At 33.5% G+C, this 19,082-nt stretch overlaps 2 protein-coding genes across 3 annotated transcripts in view; one reads left to right on the top strand and one right to left on the bottom strand.

Annotated features, from left to right (window-relative positions):
• Positions 1-19,082, bottom strand: part of LOC145254722 (sodium-dependent neutral amino acid transporter B(0)AT3-like) — a 219,232-nt gene that overhangs the window by 198,464 nt on the left and 1,686 nt on the right. The window contains exon 1 of one of the 2 annotated variants that reach the window (XM_080113446.1): positions 11,433-11,573. The exons of the other annotated variant lie outside the window; for it this stretch is intronic. The gene's annotated coding sequence lies outside the window, so the exon portion shown is untranslated. Of the gene's footprint in view, positions 1-11,432; positions 11,574-19,082 lie in introns of those variants that run through there. 2 annotated transcript variants of the gene reach the window in all.
• Positions 1-19,082, top strand: part of LOC145254723 (sodium-dependent neutral amino acid transporter B(0)AT3-like) — a 189,588-nt gene that overhangs the window by 100,573 nt on the left and 69,933 nt on the right. The gene's annotated exons all lie outside the window — the stretch shown is intronic.

The following is a 19,082-nucleotide window of genomic DNA, read 5'->3' on the forward strand; positions in this document are numbered from 1 at the left end:
GCTGTCACTACCCTTTTATTTTAGAGAATGTGTGACATTATTTTGCGTTGTTCCCTGGTTGTCTTTGTCCTTTATGGGTGTGTTCTATTTTTGTTTCAATTTTTTTCAAATTGTTGGCAAGTGTTCGTAGTTCATGTGACTTGGTTCTCCACATTCTAGAGTTTCCTAAAGTTTTCGGCCGTTTTCATTGTTGCTATCCGTTTTTTCTTTCCGCTAATTCCAATTTCTTTTATTCTTTTTTCGGCGGTTTTCAGGATTGTTCTCAAGGCTCCTACAATTATTGATGTTATCATGACTTTCGTTATGTTCCATATCCCTTTAAGCTCTGTGGCCAGTTCCGTGTATTTTCCTCTTGTTAATAATATTCGGTGTCTTCTCTTGTTTGAGTTTATCCGTTTGCACCTCTAGAGCTTAAGATTTCCGTTTTCAAAGACTGTTACCAGTTCTATTTGTGCCATTTGTATTTGTGTTCCAGATGCCGTTGTTTGCACATTTCCTAGTGTATTGCCTTCCCCACTTAGTCATGTTTCTTCTTACATTCTTTCTGAGTTAGTTTGCTGCATTCAATTATTATGCGATTTATTGGAGCATCTCTTTGTCCAAAGAGTCTGCATTTGCTATTTTCTTGTGTCTTGTCGACCTTGATATAGTTTGTTCTAATAACGTTATCTTCTGCAGATGTAAGTAGTTATCCAGTCTTTCTGATTTGGTGTCATTTTCGTAGCCATGTAAAACTGTTTTCGTGAGTCTCATATTTTGTCATCTTTATGAATCGTCCGTGTGTATGTTTATATTCCCATTTTTCTCTTCTTGTCTTATCGCTTGCTTCTTTGCTCTCCACTTTGTTAATTTTTATTGTGTTTCCTGCTGCGGTCATTAATCTTGCCTTTTTTTATTTATTTTACTTCAGTAAGTTTTAAGAGATCAAGGGGCTCCCTCCTGAAGCTAACACTTGATTCTGTTATGATTTAAATTCATATCCGAGGGCTCTTTTAAGAGAAGATACTGTTCCCTTTATGGCTGCTATTTGTATTTCGTTACAGCTTGATCTTCCGGGGATTGCTTCCTGCGTCCTGTGTAATGTGTTGTTCTAATTCTTTTTCGTGTCATCCACACTAACAGTTCCCTTTCTCCGTTTTCCTTTTCACCTAGAGTCGATCAGTATCATCCTTTGGGTTTAATACATTGTGCATGGTAATAGGTTTCCATGTATTCTAGTTGAGTTGTCTCATTTCTTCCCTGGTTCAATCTATGAATAGCCTAGAGTATCTTACTAGTGATACTGCCCATGTGTTTATACGTTTATTTATTTATTTTTTACACGGTGGTCACCACTTATCAAGGTCCAGAAGCCATTCAAGGTTATTGCAAGTACAGTACGTTTATTACGTTCTTATTATATAATTTCGTTTCTGGAAGTGTTATTATTCTTCTTAGGTATTCTTTCCTAATTTTTTAATTCATTTCTGTTGATTTTATGGGGTCTGCATCCAGAACTCCTAGATATCTGAAAGTGCTATATTCGTCTAGTGGATTGGGTGGTTCCATAATCTCCGTCGCCTTCAGTTTTCACTTTCTTATAACTACCAGAGCACACTTTTCTAATTCCAAATTCCATTTGGGTATCCTGGCTGCAGATTCTGATTGTGTTTATTAGCGTCTCTAGTTTTCTTTTGTTTCTTGTGAAAAGTTTCAGGTCGTCCATATACATAAGGTGGTTCATTCTATAATCTGTATTAGTAAAATTGTATTCAACCTGACATTTCCTTAATATATTGTTAAGGAGTAACATGGCTATCATGAACAGTAATAGTGATAGGAGTATCCTTGGAAGATACCTCTTTGTATTTCTATATCCGTTATATATTATCATTCTGCTGTCAGTCTTCATGTTCTCGTTGCTTTTTCAATCAGATTTCTAATCTCTGTTTTTTTTTGTATATTCTCAGACATTCTATTATCCATATTTGAAGGATCCTGTCATACGTTTTCATTGTTGTCTATTTATGTCATAGATATGTTTTTCTGTGTTTTATCTTCTTAAGGATATTTTGATCTATGTCTAATAGATCTTGCGTGTGCGATTTCTCGTTTTAGCATCCTTTTTGTTCCTAAGAAAGTAGTGCATTATTATTATTATTATTATTATTATTATTATTATTATTGTTGTTGTTGTTGTTGTTATTATTATTATTATTATTGTTGTTGTTGTTGTTGTTGTTGTTGTTGTTGTCGTGGTTATCTACTCAGCAGAAGTTCTTATATAGCAACCGCCCTATACGCAGTACCAGCGATTTTAAATTATCTCTGTTTACGAATTTTAATCTGTGCTTAGTTTCTAAGCTCAGAGTGGATTGATGCAAACATTACTTTTTTGTTCGTCTAGGTCACAGACCATCTTTCATCCAAGCTGAGGACACTCACTGCAAATGAGACTTTTCCTTTATTTTCGGGTAGAAGATAACAGCAGGTTGACTTCTACCACGGCGTTTCTTTTAAACCTCAAATCCATCTTATTTATTACTTATCCCATTCCCAAGCAGTCTACAAGGAGCGTGTAATAAGTAATGCCCCTGACCCACTTCCCATAGAAGTAGAGCAACGAAACTTGGCACAGTTATTAGTCTTTCTCTACATATAAACCACCCAGAGTTATGCATTTCTCCCATCGTTTGATGCAGCTCTGGAGACCGTTTTTGTAGAACACGCCAGGTTGGTCCTCCAACCACGACGTCAGAAATCAAGGCTGCATCATCTGGGAAACGCTTTCCTTTCAAAAACAACTTCATGACTGAGAAGAGGTTAAAGTCACAGGGTGCAAGATCAGGAGGGTAGGGAGGATGAGGGAGGATTTCATTACGATACGCCCGTGCTTCTGATGTGGCGACATATGAGTTGTGGACCGGAGCGTTGTTCTGCAGGAGGGGGTACCTTTGCTGATCTTGCCTCGCCTCTGGATTTTGATAGCTTCCCTTAATTTCCTCAAAAGTGAAGCATAATAGGCTCCTGTAATTGTGATACCCTTTGCCAGGAAATCTGTCATCACTACTCCGTCCTGGTCCCAGAAGACTGTGAGCATAACCTTGCCAGCGGAGGCTGCACCCTTGCCTTCTTTGGAGGTGGTGAGTCCAAATGCTTCCACTGCATTGACTGGCCTTTGGTCTCTGGATCATAGTGATGGACCAGGTTTCATCCTGTTTAATCAGTCTTTTGAAAAACTTTGACCCATCTTCTTGGCACATCTCCAAATTCATCCTCGAGCACTCGACGCGTTCTCGTTTCTGGAATGGTGTGAGCAACCTGAGAATTCATCTGGCAGACACCTTATGTATATGAAAATGGTCATGAATGATAGTTTCCACAGACTCTGTACTAATTTTGACATCTTGGGCTATTTGGCGAATAGTAATGCACCGATCTTCCAAAATAGCAACCTCAACTTGATGAACAGATGCCTCATCAATAGCAGAAGGGGGTCGACCAGGTCTGGGAGCTGTTTCCACAGACTTCCGACCATGTTTCAATTCACGATGCCAGCGTTTTATAAGGTCATATGATGGGGCATTATCACCATAAGTTTCTTTCATTTCATCAAAAGTCTCCTGTGGTGTGCGTCCGTTCAAATACAAAAACCGGATCACTGCTCGACATTCAACAGGTTCCATTTCACACCTGACTCAGTTCAAACACCTGTAAAACAGAAATCACAATTAGTTCAGAGCTGCAATTTGCCACATATCCCTTAGAGATATAAATCATTGCACATGCAAAATTTCAGCTGGATTAGAAAACTGGAAGTGGGTCAGGGGCATTACTTATTGTACACCCCTCGTAGCTCTCGGGTTCATCAAGAAACCCCACTGATCCAACATTGCTACTACAGCAACACACGTCGAAGTAATATGACACCTACGTAGCTCTGACTTCAACACCTGTGTACACTACACAAAAATCCTCATATATGAACTACTAACAGGGAGACGATGTTACCCGAGATTGAATGGGGATCAACGGATGTATCACGCTTCCGCATTTTATTTGCGTTGAAATCGATAAAATCGCTCATTTTTTTCAATCAAAATTAATTGCCTACTTTAGTTGTAGGCCCACCGCGGTGCATCGGGGAAGCTTCCTATGCCTCCCCGCATTGATGTTGTATAAAATATCTAAATTTATAGACCTAAGTATATCTGTCTGTCTGTCTCATTTTTTTCAAAGGCCATCTCACCCGAGGCGCAAGGTCGCAGAGCGGCACGAGACGGATCAAATGATTGACATTGTGGTATACATTGCACTGTAGAGAACCTATTGTTGATTTTATAAAATTACTTTACATAATGGCTGTAATTAAATCTAAAAATGCAAAAGTCAAGTATCATGGTTCAATTGTACTCTAAAACAGAAATATTCATTTCGAACGCACCCCTGTCATATCAAGGAACCTAACGTAAAATGCGGCCGCAACCGAGATTGAACTCACTACACGAGTTTGTGGTGTAATTTAAATCTTGTCCGTTGCTGAATACTTGATGCTCCGCTAGGGCTATCAAGGGTATTTTTATCGTGACACCATCACTAGATGGGTTGTCTACTACAATTTAAGAGAGGCCCATCTACCGTCGAGAGAAGGATAGAGCGCGCCAATTTCCTTGCCTGGTATTTTACCTCGCGGTATATACAGCGCCTCGCCTTCCCAAAAGGTTACCCATCTGGTACTGGCCAGGCTCGGCATTGCTTAACTTCAGTGGTCTGGCGAGAACTGGTGTGTCAACGTGAGTGTGCCTTATATAAAAGTTGGGACTTTCTGCTTGTGTGATGATAATGGCTTGAATTAAAGTTAAAATGCAAAAGGCAAGTATCATGGTTAAATTGTGATCTAAATGGAAACATTCATTTCGAACGCGCCTTTGTAATATCAAAGAATCTAGTGTTGAATTTTATATGCCGGTCCTTTCATGCTTGTACGGTAATAAAACTTCTCAAGTGTACTTATGATGTTAGCCTGTATGAGACGTTAACTTTAGTCAAAATCGCCTCTTCTTTCTTTCGTTGGATTTTTTAATTATCGATAATCGATATTTATCGAAGAAATTATAATATATACAGTCCTGGTCAAAATCATAAGACCACTTAAGAAAGTAAGCGCTTACGCATAATATCGAATTTTTAATCAAACAAATGGTTGAAACCATTGCCAAAAGGGAAAATATGATGGAAAAAAATGAAATCTGCTTCATTCGAAACCTTAACACTGATCTAATAATTATTTTTTCAAAAACAAACATTTTCACCTGGTCAAAATGATAAGACCACTTTAATAAAATCGGCTAGTTTTGAAAAAATGAATACGAAAAGCTTTCTATGTTACTAAAAGCAACTTGTTAGTGGATGAAAAACATCTTATTAAATTATAAATGGCAAAAGGGAAACCATTATCAGAGTTTGAGAGAGGAAGGATCTTTGAGCTTAATAGGAGTGGACTCTCCCATAGATCCATTGCAAACGAAGTGAATCGTAGCAAAACGGTCATCACAATTTTTTTAAGAAATCCAGATCAATATGGGCACAAAAAGAGTCCAGGTCGACCAAAATAATAAACCCATCACTGGATCGCCGTATCAGAAGAAGTTTAAAAAAAAAACTCCAGTATGAGATCAAGTCGATTGAAAAGCCAAACAGCAGCAGAATGTAGTCCTAAAACCATCAGAAGGCATCTGAAAATGAAGGGTTTCAATCATTTAAAGCGACTGAAGAAACCACGTCTTCTTGAACAGTACAAAACTAACCGACTTAAATATGCCGCCAAATACCAGACTTGGGATTAAGAGAAGTGGGAAAATTTAATTTTCTCCGATGAGAAAAGAGAAGTGGGAAAATGTAATTTTCTCCGATGAGAAAAAGTTTAAACTAGATGGTCCAGATGGATTCCAACATTATTGGCATGATAAAAATGTGTCCAATTTTTCAACTCGGCATAGTGGAGGAGGGTCTTTAATGATCTGGGGTGCTTTCTCGTCAGCTCGGACCCTAAAGTTGCAAGTAGTGAAAGGCCGGCAAACATCATTGAAGTACATTTCAATGCTTGAAAATGCTTCTATCAGGACTGAAGGTCTACGTCTGTGTGGAAGAAATTGGATTTTCCAACAAGACAACGCTGCGATACACACTTTTCGACAAGCACGAGAATACTTTTCTTCAAATAATATAGAATTGTTAGATCATCCAACATGTTCTCCGGACCTCAATTCCATTGAAACTCTTTGGGGATGGATGGCAAAAGAAGTGTTCAAGGATGGAATCCAGTATGATTCGATAAAGGAACTTTCTGATTCAGTTTTCAGTACATGGGATAAAATTTCTTCGCAACTGATAAAAAATTTAGTCGCAAGTATGCCGAAGAGAATTTTTGAAGTAATTCGTAATAATGGAGGCTATACTAAATACTGAGACTCTTTTTAGTAATTTATAATTGCCTTTTGCTAGATAAATTATCAGTGGTCTTATCATTTTGACCAGGTGAAAATGTTTTTTTTTTTTTAATAATTATTAGATCAGGGTTAAGGTTTCGAATGAAGCAGATTTCATTTTTTTTCCATCATATTTTCCCTTTTGGCAATGGTTTCAACCACTTGTTTGATTAAAAATTCGATATTATGCGTAAACGCTTAATTTCTTAGGTGGTCTTATGATTTTGACCAGGACTGTATCTATAAGAACACTACCAGGCACATAAAGGAGAATTGTGTGGAATTGCATAAAAATCGCTCTAGCCGTTTAGGAATCAATAGGGGACGAACCCCCACACACACACAAAATTCCTTTTATCTAATAGTAGACAAATAAATAGAGTTTTTCTTTTTTTTATTGCAATTTCACCCCTAACAAGGCACATTGCCACTTTGCTGTAGGGGGCAATTATCAGGGACATAAGCTACAGGGGTACTATGTGGGGAGTTGGGCAGCAAGATGTCGTCCACGTCACACTTGAACTTCTGCATTTCAGTACAGTTGGGGAAGTAGGAACTCGGAAGGGAATTCCAAAGTCCAGCGGTTCTGGGGAAGAAACTACTGGAGTATCTAGGGATCTCAACTGTAAAGGGGTGGATTTTGCTGCTTGTCGGGTTTGTCAGGGGGTACTTACGTTGAGGGGGCACAAGTGCTTGCAGTTCGTCAGAGCATTCACCATTGAAATACTTGTAGAACAGGCAGCGGGATGTTACATTACGTCGATGGGACAGAGGCTGAAGTTTAGATGACAGTTCAGGACCTATTAGTTTGGCGACTCTCTTTTGAACCCTGTATAGGAGTGAGACTAGTAGCAAATGCACCATCCCAAATATGACAACAATACTCCATACATGGGCCAATGGTGGCCTTATATATCAACTCTTTTTGCTTCCACACTAACAGGGCATTTACTTAATATCGTATAAACTTTCTAACCTTTTGATTTCGTCCATACTCATGGACGTCTTTCAGTACTAACAATTTTCTCTTCATTCTCTGTGATTTACATATTAACGAAGACGATTCAATAAAGTTGTTTTTATCATTTATAGACTTTATAACAGTCATTGTTCACTAATAATATCCGGTAGTGTTCCCTGGATTCTGGGTAATTACACGTCTCCCAGATTTTCACTACTATTCACCTCGTTCTGTTACCATTCCAAATGAATTTACGTAATCGCAATGATTTTTTACTATTGATTTCCCCTAGAATTTAGATCGTTTATCTTCTCTGAGATATAAGTGGCAATAAGCCTTCTTAAGGACAAGAAATTGTAGAAAATGCAACAAAATCAAATGACTTATACCAAACGCTGTATATTAGTTTTTAAATATATCATGAATACTTGAGCAATATTTTTTTAGTGAAAAGGAATGTTAGCAGTTCTGCGCGTTGTTTCATTAAAAAAATATTAATCGATCTATTTAAAACAGTTATTGACGAAGATCGTAGGTCTTAAGATAAGATAGGTATTTTTATTTACAAAAAGTTATAAAAACTCGCTAAAAGTTAGTGATATTTATTGTCGTTTTGTTTTATTCAATTAATGTCAGTAAAAAAAACATTTAAACACGATATAGATATGTTCATTATTAAAATTAAAATAACAAACCCAGCTCTGAAAGGGTAATAAACGATTTTTTGATTCAGTGAAAAGGGAAATTGTCGTGTTTGTGTTTTGTTTTAGTTTTAGTTGATTTTGTTGATGTTGTTGTTGTTGTTGTTGTTGTTTACAATATTTAAAAAGCAGAATTGCTAGAGATGAACAATGGACAGAAACAACTTAAACTGTTAACTTTGTGGAGAAAAATATTTCATCGAATTTTAAGGGTGTAGAGAAAATAATAAAATTGGCATTAAAAATAAACATATTGTAACTGCTTTTCTTTTATTTCTTTTTGAAAAATTACAATGTTTTGATTTGGATGCCGATTCATTTTCATTCAGTTTTTTTTTTTTAACTATGCATGTTTGCATGCATCAGCAAAGTCGGTTTTGCCTCGTTGTAAAACGATATCAGTAAAAAAATATAAGTATTTCTGCGTCTGGTTCAGAAAACATAACAGTGCAAATATTGGAGTTAATATTTTTAATATTTATATAACCACATCGAAGATTCATAATTTCAAATTAAATACTCGAAGAAAATACTATTGTATAGTTTAGTGATAACGTTAATAGGACAGGAAAGATTATATACCTCTCGTTTGAAGTCATTATCTTAGAAACTACTGTAAAAATGTTAGTAAATAATTTAGCTCGCTACTACTATCTAACAACACAATTGAAAAGTTACCAATGGTTTAATTTTGACACCGTTTTTTTTTGTTTTGTTTTTTTGTCATTCAGCGTTTTCTAGTTACGCATTTCTACATTGATACAGATACAATATTATATTTCATGTATATTTATTTATTTATTTATTTGCGGACTATTATTCTCATCTTCATAGTTGTTGTTGTTTCACCACGTTCAGCAAACTATTTCTTTGGCCTTCTTCAGGTGGTTAACCGCGCGGGATAAAAATGCTGAGTTTCTTAACTGTATCGTCGGTAACTAATGCCTTCCATAGTTTATGTTGTCTCGCCAAGTTTTGACCAATTAATCCTCTGACTTGCTTTTGGGTAGGATTGAAACCGCTTTCTTTAGATAATGTTTCACTTGGAACCGTAGAGATTCAACACCTCTATCCACTACGGCACGGGCTCCGAATTAAAAATATATGTATATAATTTAGTCAAAAAGTATTAATTTGAAATTTGATGTACTAAAAGAGCGTTAATGTTTTATTTAGTGATAACATAAACAAAACCTCTTATGTTCCCGGGAAGAGTATATAAACAATAAACAAAAATATTTCTACAAAAAAGGCAAATCTTTCAAACACAACAAAACATCTACTTTAAGAAACAAACCGCAAAGTAAATAATTTTTATATGTCCTTTTCCCAAGAAAAAGTGTAATTAATATAAAAATAGCTGTTAATGCAAAAGTTCTCCAAAAAAGAAGTAAACATCATTTTTAAGACAACAAATATAATTCTACAAAATAGTTATCTTAAATATAACGCCCCCCCACAACAAATACATACACAATAAATAAATACATACACAGCAGTAAAGAAATGTTTTCACATTAAACAATATATACATGCTCTTTAATATAGTGTTCGATGCATATGCTTTTGATGTATATATATATATATATATATATATATATATATATATATATATATGTAAGATGTTCATTAAAATTGGCAAATCTATTTAAGTTCAATAAAAATGATTATAGATTTATGTGGGTCTCTCATGAGTTGTTTGGTCTGCCTATACAATTCAACGAAACGCGTGTAAGACGTACCATATATCAAATAAAATGATATAAATGCGATTTAAATATACCTGTGGTATTTGAATTGTTTAAAAATTATATATATATATATATATCTTTTCTTTGCACCGTTTACTTTATTTTAAAACGTTTTTAATCATGAATTATAAAAGTCTTCCTTTCATGATTGCGATATATATATATATATATATATATATATATATATATATATCAAAAGAGAATAGTTTTTAGCGAAGTTAACTCTTCTACGTTCCAAATGCAAATGCTTACTGTGGTTTTGTGCAGATCTCTCTGCGCATACACTCTTCTAAATTAATACAAATAAATATTTAAAAAATACAAACTCATGTACGTATTCATTTAAATACTCCTAACTTTTCTCACTGAACATTCTTTCTACAATGAAAACAAACGAGCATTGACTCTTATGTACAACTTATAACCAAATATAATTTGTGTAATTGAGTAGGAAAGTTTTGATCGCAAGATTTTTAGATACATGCATAATCCACAGCCCTCATATTACTGACTTAGACTTCTAATCTTTGCTAAAGAACCCCCTGTTTTACAAGCACTATAAAAATGTTAACGAAACATTGTATGTTTCTATATCTACATAAACTTCTATTATAAAACATATAAAATATCTCTTTTTGTGAAGTTATGCTTTTCAATTCATTATTTTGTTTTTGCTTATTATCTAACATTTCTTTCGCTTTCTCACATTTGAGTATTATCGGAAAAACAGTTTACATTTTAAAAAATTCCCTAAAATCGGCTCTTCGTAAAAAATCTCTTCCCAAATTGTAACTCTAAAGTGGTTCTCACCTTCAAATTTCTCTAATTATCTTGCAAAATCTCTAAAGATCTCCAGATGGAGTCCTTAAAATGACGAAATTACTACGCCCTGCCGTCTGATTCGTCATTTTCGACTAAACCACCTTTCCAGGACTGCTCTACGCAGAGGAAAGAAGTAACAATGTTTATGACTGTTATAAGTTCGGGTATCTTTATAAGAGACTATATTCGTTCGTTGGTCTGTAACATTTCACAGCGACAGATCATTTCCATCGCTAAACGTGTAAACTAAATGAATAGATAGCCTCAACTTAAGAATACCTGTTATTGGTTTAATCCATAAATTTGCCAATTATAAACATTAATAAAACTACAGTATGGTGGAAAGAGGCCGTGTTATACATGTTGGATTATGATTCTAACGGTAGACGATTCAAACGAAATTTTATACATGAATTAAAAAGAATTTAATAACATTTTAAGAAATAAAAATAGGTAGGTAAGTTTGGGTAAAATATACTTTATTGCGTTTAGTATCAGTTATTTCTTGTAACTTTGTTGTTTTCTAGCTCATTATCGCTGTTAACTATAATACATTTTTGACACATTATAAGATAAAAAAAATAAATTTTATTGCGTTTGGTAACACATTTGTTGTGTATTTGTTGCTTTCCCCTCTTTTTCGTTGTTAATTTATACTATGCTTTTGCCAAAACATTTATTGATAGAACACGAAAAAGTTAATAACAACAAAAGTAAAATGAACTCATACCTGATTTCTTCACCATACATAAATATGTCAAATAATATCTTTCCTTGAAAATATTTATGTTTTTGTTTGTTTTAAGTCGGTAAATTTTTGCGTTATGGACATTTCGTCTTCTCCGTTTAGTGTTGTTTGTGTTATCTTTAGACAGCCAGCCTCGTTTTGAAACCTGTTTCGTGTTCCATCACCATAGTTACGGGGGAACCGGTTCCCGCAAAAATCGCTCATCTCATCATGTAAAATACGTACTTTATAAATGCAGAATGATCGCCAACAAATGATTAATTAAATAGGATAGTCAACCAACATAGAATTCTGATGTACGTATAATGGGTTTCGACATCGTACGTATCTGATATACATTTAATCCAAAATATAAATGTCAGACAATGCACATTAGATGCGGTTTGACATTGTTTTTAGAGAAGTATAGTCGGCCAGTCTGTGAGGCTTAAATTTAAAATAGCATTTTCCTCAGTAAACACAGCAATTAAATGGACGCATTTTTATTAATTTCATCATTAGGATGGTTCAAGGATATTTCCCGTAAGAAAAATGTTGTAAATGTTGTTCATTATACGAATTTAAATGTAAAAATATTTGTCTCTTTTCTATAAATCAAGTTAATAGATTCATAATGAATATCGAATATGATAGAGGTAACTTCAAATATGTTATCAATTAAGAGAGTGGTGTACATAAACAATTGACAGAAGGCTATTACGAATGCAGGAATCTATCGTTTACTTAGAGGTGGTGAAAATAAAGTGAAAATAATTATCATTAAATGCAGCTTCACATCTTCATGAGAAATACAGTCGCTTATGTTTGAAATTATTATAAATCTTATTCATGTTACTATTTTCAGTGTAAACACCGGTGTATCGTTTCTAAAATCCACGCTAATACAGAAATAATATATATATATATATATATATATATATATATATATATATATATATATAAACTACCGAATTTTCAGATTCAACGTCTTAGTCTATGAAGCCACTGACCCATTTGCAAAAATGATATGAAAATATAATATATATATATATATATATATATATATATATATATATTACACCAATATTCTAGTAGTGTTCAATTTAAAAGGATAACATATTTTCGTAATAACTATGATTACAAGATAAACATTCGTGTCAAACTGTATATAAATGGGAGAATTTTTATCTTTTCCACTAAGATGTTCGTTCCTTAAAGAAATAAATTATCAATATTTATAGCTGAAACCAGGTATGTTTCGCCTTTATTAATATTCATCAGTGTGTTTATATGTATAAATATCTATATCTTAATACAACTGAATACAAAATTTACAATGATATAATAACCCGTATCAAATAAACACGATGAATCTCTGTATCAAATTGATGCAAAAATATATTCGTTATACCAAGACAAGTGAATATTTTAATAGGTTTGAGCGTCAACTGTTGTAAAGCAAAGAAATGCCTACTAAAACAAAATTTACAATGCTTGCATTTCATCGGCTTTATTCTATACATGATACTTTTGTAACTTATGTCCCTGATAGTAGCCCCTACATCAAAGTGGAAATGTGCCTTTTTGGGGTGAAAATGTAGTAAAAAAAACTTCGGTGGTATATAGAAGACATAACAAAGTTAAAAGTTTTAAGATCTTAGGTGTAATATGGTACATGCATATTGGTTATCTTGAGGAGCTTCAGCGAAGTAGTCGTTGCAATTGTTTTATAAGGTGGTGTGGTCATATATATAAAATGAATAATCACCGTACCCAAAACCAGTTTATATAGAGAACTTTGTCAACCGAAACTTGGAGACAAGAACACCCTTTCGCCAAAGACCTCGTTACATTGAACAAGAAAGAATTATGAAAGCAGTTGTGAAAATTGGCTTAGGAAATGCCAAATGAACCAATTGGATTTTTACATGCCTAAGAAAAGGAAGTTTTACAAATCGCAATCACGGTCACCTCCAAAACGAACCTGGGAGCTATCACCTTCAAAGGATAGCTACCTGCAAGCTATACGGTAAAAGTGCCACTCTGTGTTGGAGTTGAAACAACATATAAGCATTCACATGATTGGAGGCTAATCAACAACCTGTGTGCAATTACTGTGGTAAGAATAAGAATCCTGAGAGCAGACGAGAATTACGATATCAATTGGAAGAGTGAAAAAAGTGCATACAATTCAAAAAACGCGGACGCTACAAGTAACGCTGAAATGAATTTGACCAGCCTAGCAAACCATCTCTAGACCCCAGAGGCTGTAATACAGTTTTGCAAGAACAGAAAATTGGTGGTAGAATCGAAGGAGTGCTCAACCTTCGGCCAGAAATATGTACTTGTCAAGTGAGCGAGCAAGCCTCACGGATGGGTACGGATGGAGATGGCGCAGTGCAACATGTCGCTGTTGGACATCAGTTAGAATTGGGAGCTTTTTCGCCAATTCTCGACTGAGGATAACCTATTATTAATTTACCTATGGGCGTTCGAGATGGTGTCAACAAGGAATCTCCAGCACGAATGTGGGTTACGCTCATGCCACACAATTATGGACTGGAAGAATTCCCTGCTATATATTTGCCGGAATTACTTTCTCATGATAGGAAACCAGGCCATACAGTTAAAATCGACGAGTCCGTCTTCAACCGTCGGAAACCTAACGTCGGCAGATGTCCAACATGTACTTTATTAAAAGCTCGAGGTCTGATATTAATATTAATTTGCTGATTTGTATGAGTTAAATAGTTTGAATTTTGTTCATAGTGTTTGGAAGAGATAATGAGTGTTGTTAGTGTTAGGATGGCTGTTAGGAGAAATATTATTATTATTATTATTATTATTATTATTATTATTATTATTATTATTATTATTATTATTATTATTGCTAGTTGTATGATTGTAGATGGGGCTGCTCGAGTGGTATATTGGATTAGTAACTATATCAGATGGAGGATGAGAAGAAGGATAACTTGAATACGAAATATTAGTGTCTGTTATGGGAGGATTGCGTGGGAGCTCAGTAATTGTGCATGAATATATAACATCTTTATGGATGCAATCATTATTGAGTGGGCAAATATGTTTGTTATTACAATTACAGTTAGTTTTGGGTTTAATTGGGAAAGGGATTTTTGGGGCTGATTTAATTTTTTGTTATTAGATGTTGTGTTAAATTAGTCATTGTTGAATAAGAAGTCCTGATTGAGTTTTTATTGAAAATAGAACTATATCTGTGTGGGTATTTGAAAGAGTTTTGTACAATGTTGAAGAATTCAGTAGGTATATTAGTTTTGACATTTACGCTAAATGGAGGATTAAACCAAATATTTTTCTTTCTCCTGATGCGACCGGGTGAGTTAGAGGTATTGCGATTAGTATTTTGGTTTGGATTATATATGTAGACTGGTTCATTGTTATTGATAGTGGAAGATCTTTTTATTTGAACTGGTTTCTTACGAGTCATATTGTGTGTGATTACAGATTTAAGGCGGCCTGCAGAAAGAGCATAATTGTTGTATTTAATCTTTTCCTTGTGTCCTGATTTCCTTAAGGCATTATTGAAGAAAGTAGCATTTTGATTAAAAGTTTTTTTCATCGGCAGAAAGAGCAGATATTCTTCTAGAGACGGATGATACTATAAATTTTATAATTGAGTTTGGGTGGTTATAAGATTTATGGACGTATAAAAGCGTAAGGTTATGTTTATGATAGGGACTATGAGTTTCTGTGTTAAGATAAAGTGTATCATCTAGAAAATTTGAAGTTTTTTTGTTTGGTTCGATAATTATAGAAAGGCCAAAGTTATTAAAGAAGTTATGTAATTTTTTAATTGTTTTGTTGTACTCTCTTAGCCAGGCTGTTGTAGTAAAAAGGGCATCATCTCTATAAAGGCACCCTTGGATATGCTTAAAGTGGTATTTAAGTTCTTTCAGTAAGAAGAGTCTCACTAAATCGGTAACTTCTGCAGAGTCAGAAGGACCCATCAAGATGTCAAAATTATCAGGGGTGTTATTTCTAGTTCGAAGCTTATTGTTAAATTGTATAAGGGACTTTCTCGCTAGGAAAATTAATTTAATTTCTAAATTAGTTAAGTCAGAATTTCTTTTAGCAAAGATTAGAGCCTTATTTAAAAGGATCGGAGAAATTGATTGATAATAATTTTGGATGTCAAAGATTATGAAATTAAGGAGGTGTTTACTTTTAAGGGAGACAAACCAATTAATTACGGAATCTGAATTTAGCCAAAGAGGGGAACTTACTTTTTCTTTAATAGAAGGAATGATTCTATCTAAGATATTTTTGTTTACAGCACCTAAGTCAGAGTTAAATGGGAAGATCAATCTGATGGAGGGGTTGTCATAGAAATTAGGTTTATGATACTTGAGGGTGAATCTAGGGGAACCCGGAGAAATTATTTCAGTGAAGTTATGAATATTCAGAGAATTCAGTAAACGTTTAGCTTCAGAATTAATGGAATCTAAAGTCTTAGGAGGGACTATTTCATAAGATTTATTAAGTTCTTTATACAAACGTCTTTTATATGTAGGATAGTAAAGTTCATAATAATTTTTTGTCTTATCAACAAGGACGAATATATGTTTGTTCTTTTCAACTTTTTCGGCAAAATTATTTATTTTTCGAGTAACCGGATTATAATGGTGTTTTTGTTTCTTAAATTGAATTTTTTTGACTGAATTTATCATGGAATTCTCAAACTCCTCAATGTAAGGGTTGTATTTGGGGTGAGCAGTGGTTTTTAATCCGTAAAATTTGGCAGCAATTCTTTCGAATTTCTTTTGTTCTCTATGAGAGTTGATAGGGAGTTCATTTCTTAAGATTTCTGGGTGAGGTTGGTCTTCAGAGGAAATAGGCGCTTTAAGTTTATTTTTAATGCTTAAGTCATGGTGATAAGCCTTCCACCTTATATTTTTTAGGAAAGTGTTCAAAGCGAGAACAAATTTGTGGATATATTCTTGTTGGGTAGAAATAGGGATATTTTTGGCAGACAGAAGCATGTGTTCCTTTTCAAACATATCTGGAGAGAATAAAAAGCTCAACCAAGCAGGAGCTTATAATAAAATAAAAATTAGGATTAAATTTACCAAAATGATCCAAGATGGTAAAACTAAAGTATATTATAAATATTAAAGAATTAATATTTATAAAGTAATCTCAACCAGATGTAAAAGCTCGATAAAACCAAATAGGAGATAGAGCTTATAATAAGAGCAAAAAGTTAATAAAGCATGTTAAAAAACACTTTGAAAAAGAGTTAACAACATATTTAATCTGAAAAGGAAACACTTGATAAGTGGATAGTCCTTAATCCGCGGAGTTTCGAAGAAATACTTTCCTTCTCATCAGAGGGTAGGAATTAGTAAAATGCAGGATCAGATTTTGCATACAAAAGTATTTGATGAAAGTGCAAGTAAGTCAAAGATCTTACTTGATAACAAAAAGTGAAGCAGAGGGAATATGGTGAAGAAAAAGGTGATTACGCGTGAATGGATAGTCTGGTGAAAGGTAAATAATCCAATGACGGTAAAATCCAAAAATATAATTCCAAGAAAGTTAATTGAATTTCCATTTGCACAAGTAAACTCCAAGGAAATCACGTAATTGGAATATGGTCAAAAATAATCCAAAAGACTGGAATCCATGGAATAATTCACAAATATGTACAAGGAAAACGGGGGAAATTCCAATAATATTAATAAAAGAAAAATAAGATATGCTTTTCACACTGCTGCCGAGACATAATATAAATAAGATCAGGGAAGAAGAAGAAAAAAATAAAATGGTGATAGAATTAAATATAAAATAGAAAAGCAAATGCCAAAATGACTCAGACAAAACGGATGTTAAAAGACGCAAAAACTATAGGGCAAAAAATATAGGGCAAAAATTATAGGGCAAAAAAAATAGGTCAACTGAAATGTACAGGCTATTACTTAAGAAAATGTCAGCAAGAAATGTTAAAAGACACTAAATGGAAAAAATAAATGAATAAATACATAAATTAATAAATAAATAAAAATAAAAAATAAATAAGTAATAAATAAATAAAATAAATATAACATAAAAAAATAAAATTTTATTTTAAAATTTATTATATATATATATATATATATATATATATATATATATACATATATATATATACGACAAATAAATTGTTATTTAAAAGCATTGGTTAATTGATATATAATACGCATTTTTAACATTTGACAATATTCGAGGTTCTGAATTATTACGACGAATTCCATACCGTCTTCGCTACATTGGAATAAAACTAAATTATACTAAATATAGCATTAATTATGGCCCATTTTACGCCTTGCAGCAATGCCCAAATGTTCCTAATAATCAGTTAAACAGCTTTGGAATAAATCATGTTTCATACAAATATATAAACATATACACATGCTAAACTTTATATCTATAAAGATACAGGCTGTTGACTAAGCGTCCGTGTTTAGTTGGGAATACATGAGAAACGTGATCTCTCGCTTTCCCACCGGTTAATGGCAAACTTCCTAGGAATGTCCCAACCGGTTTTCACAGAAAATGAGAAAGAGGAAAAGGAAAAAAATAAGAATCGATTTGCAAGTTCTTTGTCAGAATAAACAGCGCTATGTGTCACTCTGACCATCGTCGCCAAGGCAACGTCTACCAAGGAGACAACAAACTCAATTCGAGATACACGCTTGGCTTAACTTGAGAAGAAGGACTCGCCCGTCAATCTGTTGCATGAAATAAACAAGAAAACAGTTTTACTTTTTATATGCATACTAGCTCCACATACCTGGCGTTACCCGGTAGTCTTTTACTTTCTATTTTTTATAATATTGTTTAAATTAGGCTTTTGAAGTTCAACTTACTTATTGTTGTATCGTTTGGTCATTAGATGATCAATTGATCCAATTTGTTATAAATATATAACTGATTTTGTTATATTACTAGTATTGATCGGACTATTGTTCTCATCTTGAGTGTTATCCGTGCAATGTTTCGGTCGTATTGTCCTTTGGCAGTTCTCAGGCATGTTGGTTGTTGTTTAAAAAAGAAAAAAGAGAAAAGTTGCCGGCTCTGTAGATATTTTCGTATTCTGTGAATTAGTTTCTATTCTATGGTTATTGTTTCGAATTTGTGAAAAAAACAATTTTTTCACAAATCTGAAACAAGAACCATAGCACAAATAACACTCAAGATGAGAATAATAGTTCGATAAGTAATATAAACGATCAGTCGTCATCTACATAATTCAGAACTTTAATAACTGATTTTGTTATGCCTTTTTATCTTTATTCATAAAACCATTGGATTTAATTAGCTTTCAAAAGTTTCAATCTATTAATATACGAGATATTTGCTAATAAGTTAAAGCCAATTTAAATGATTTTCTATTTGACAAGCTAAAATCTTCCAAACTTCTTTCTATGTTTTGGAGGATTACGAAGTAATTCTTGATTACATATTGAAATGACTTACTTGTTTATGTAGAAATAAAAAATGCATTTTAGTAGATTTAAATTCCTAATTAAATTATGCTTTAAAATAATAATAGGATTTAGCAGTGTTAAGAATTAACGTTTTCCATTTGTTTGATAGACATAGATAAAAAATAATACTTGGTTTTTGCCATTA

The sequence above is a fragment of the Euprymna scolopes genome, chromosome 30 (assembly GCF_053919585.1).
Source record: "Euprymna scolopes isolate OS-2025 chromosome 30, ASM5391958v1, whole genome shotgun sequence".
NCBI classification, from domain to species: domain Eukaryota; kingdom Metazoa; phylum Mollusca; class Cephalopoda; order Sepiida; family Sepiolidae; genus Euprymna; species Euprymna scolopes.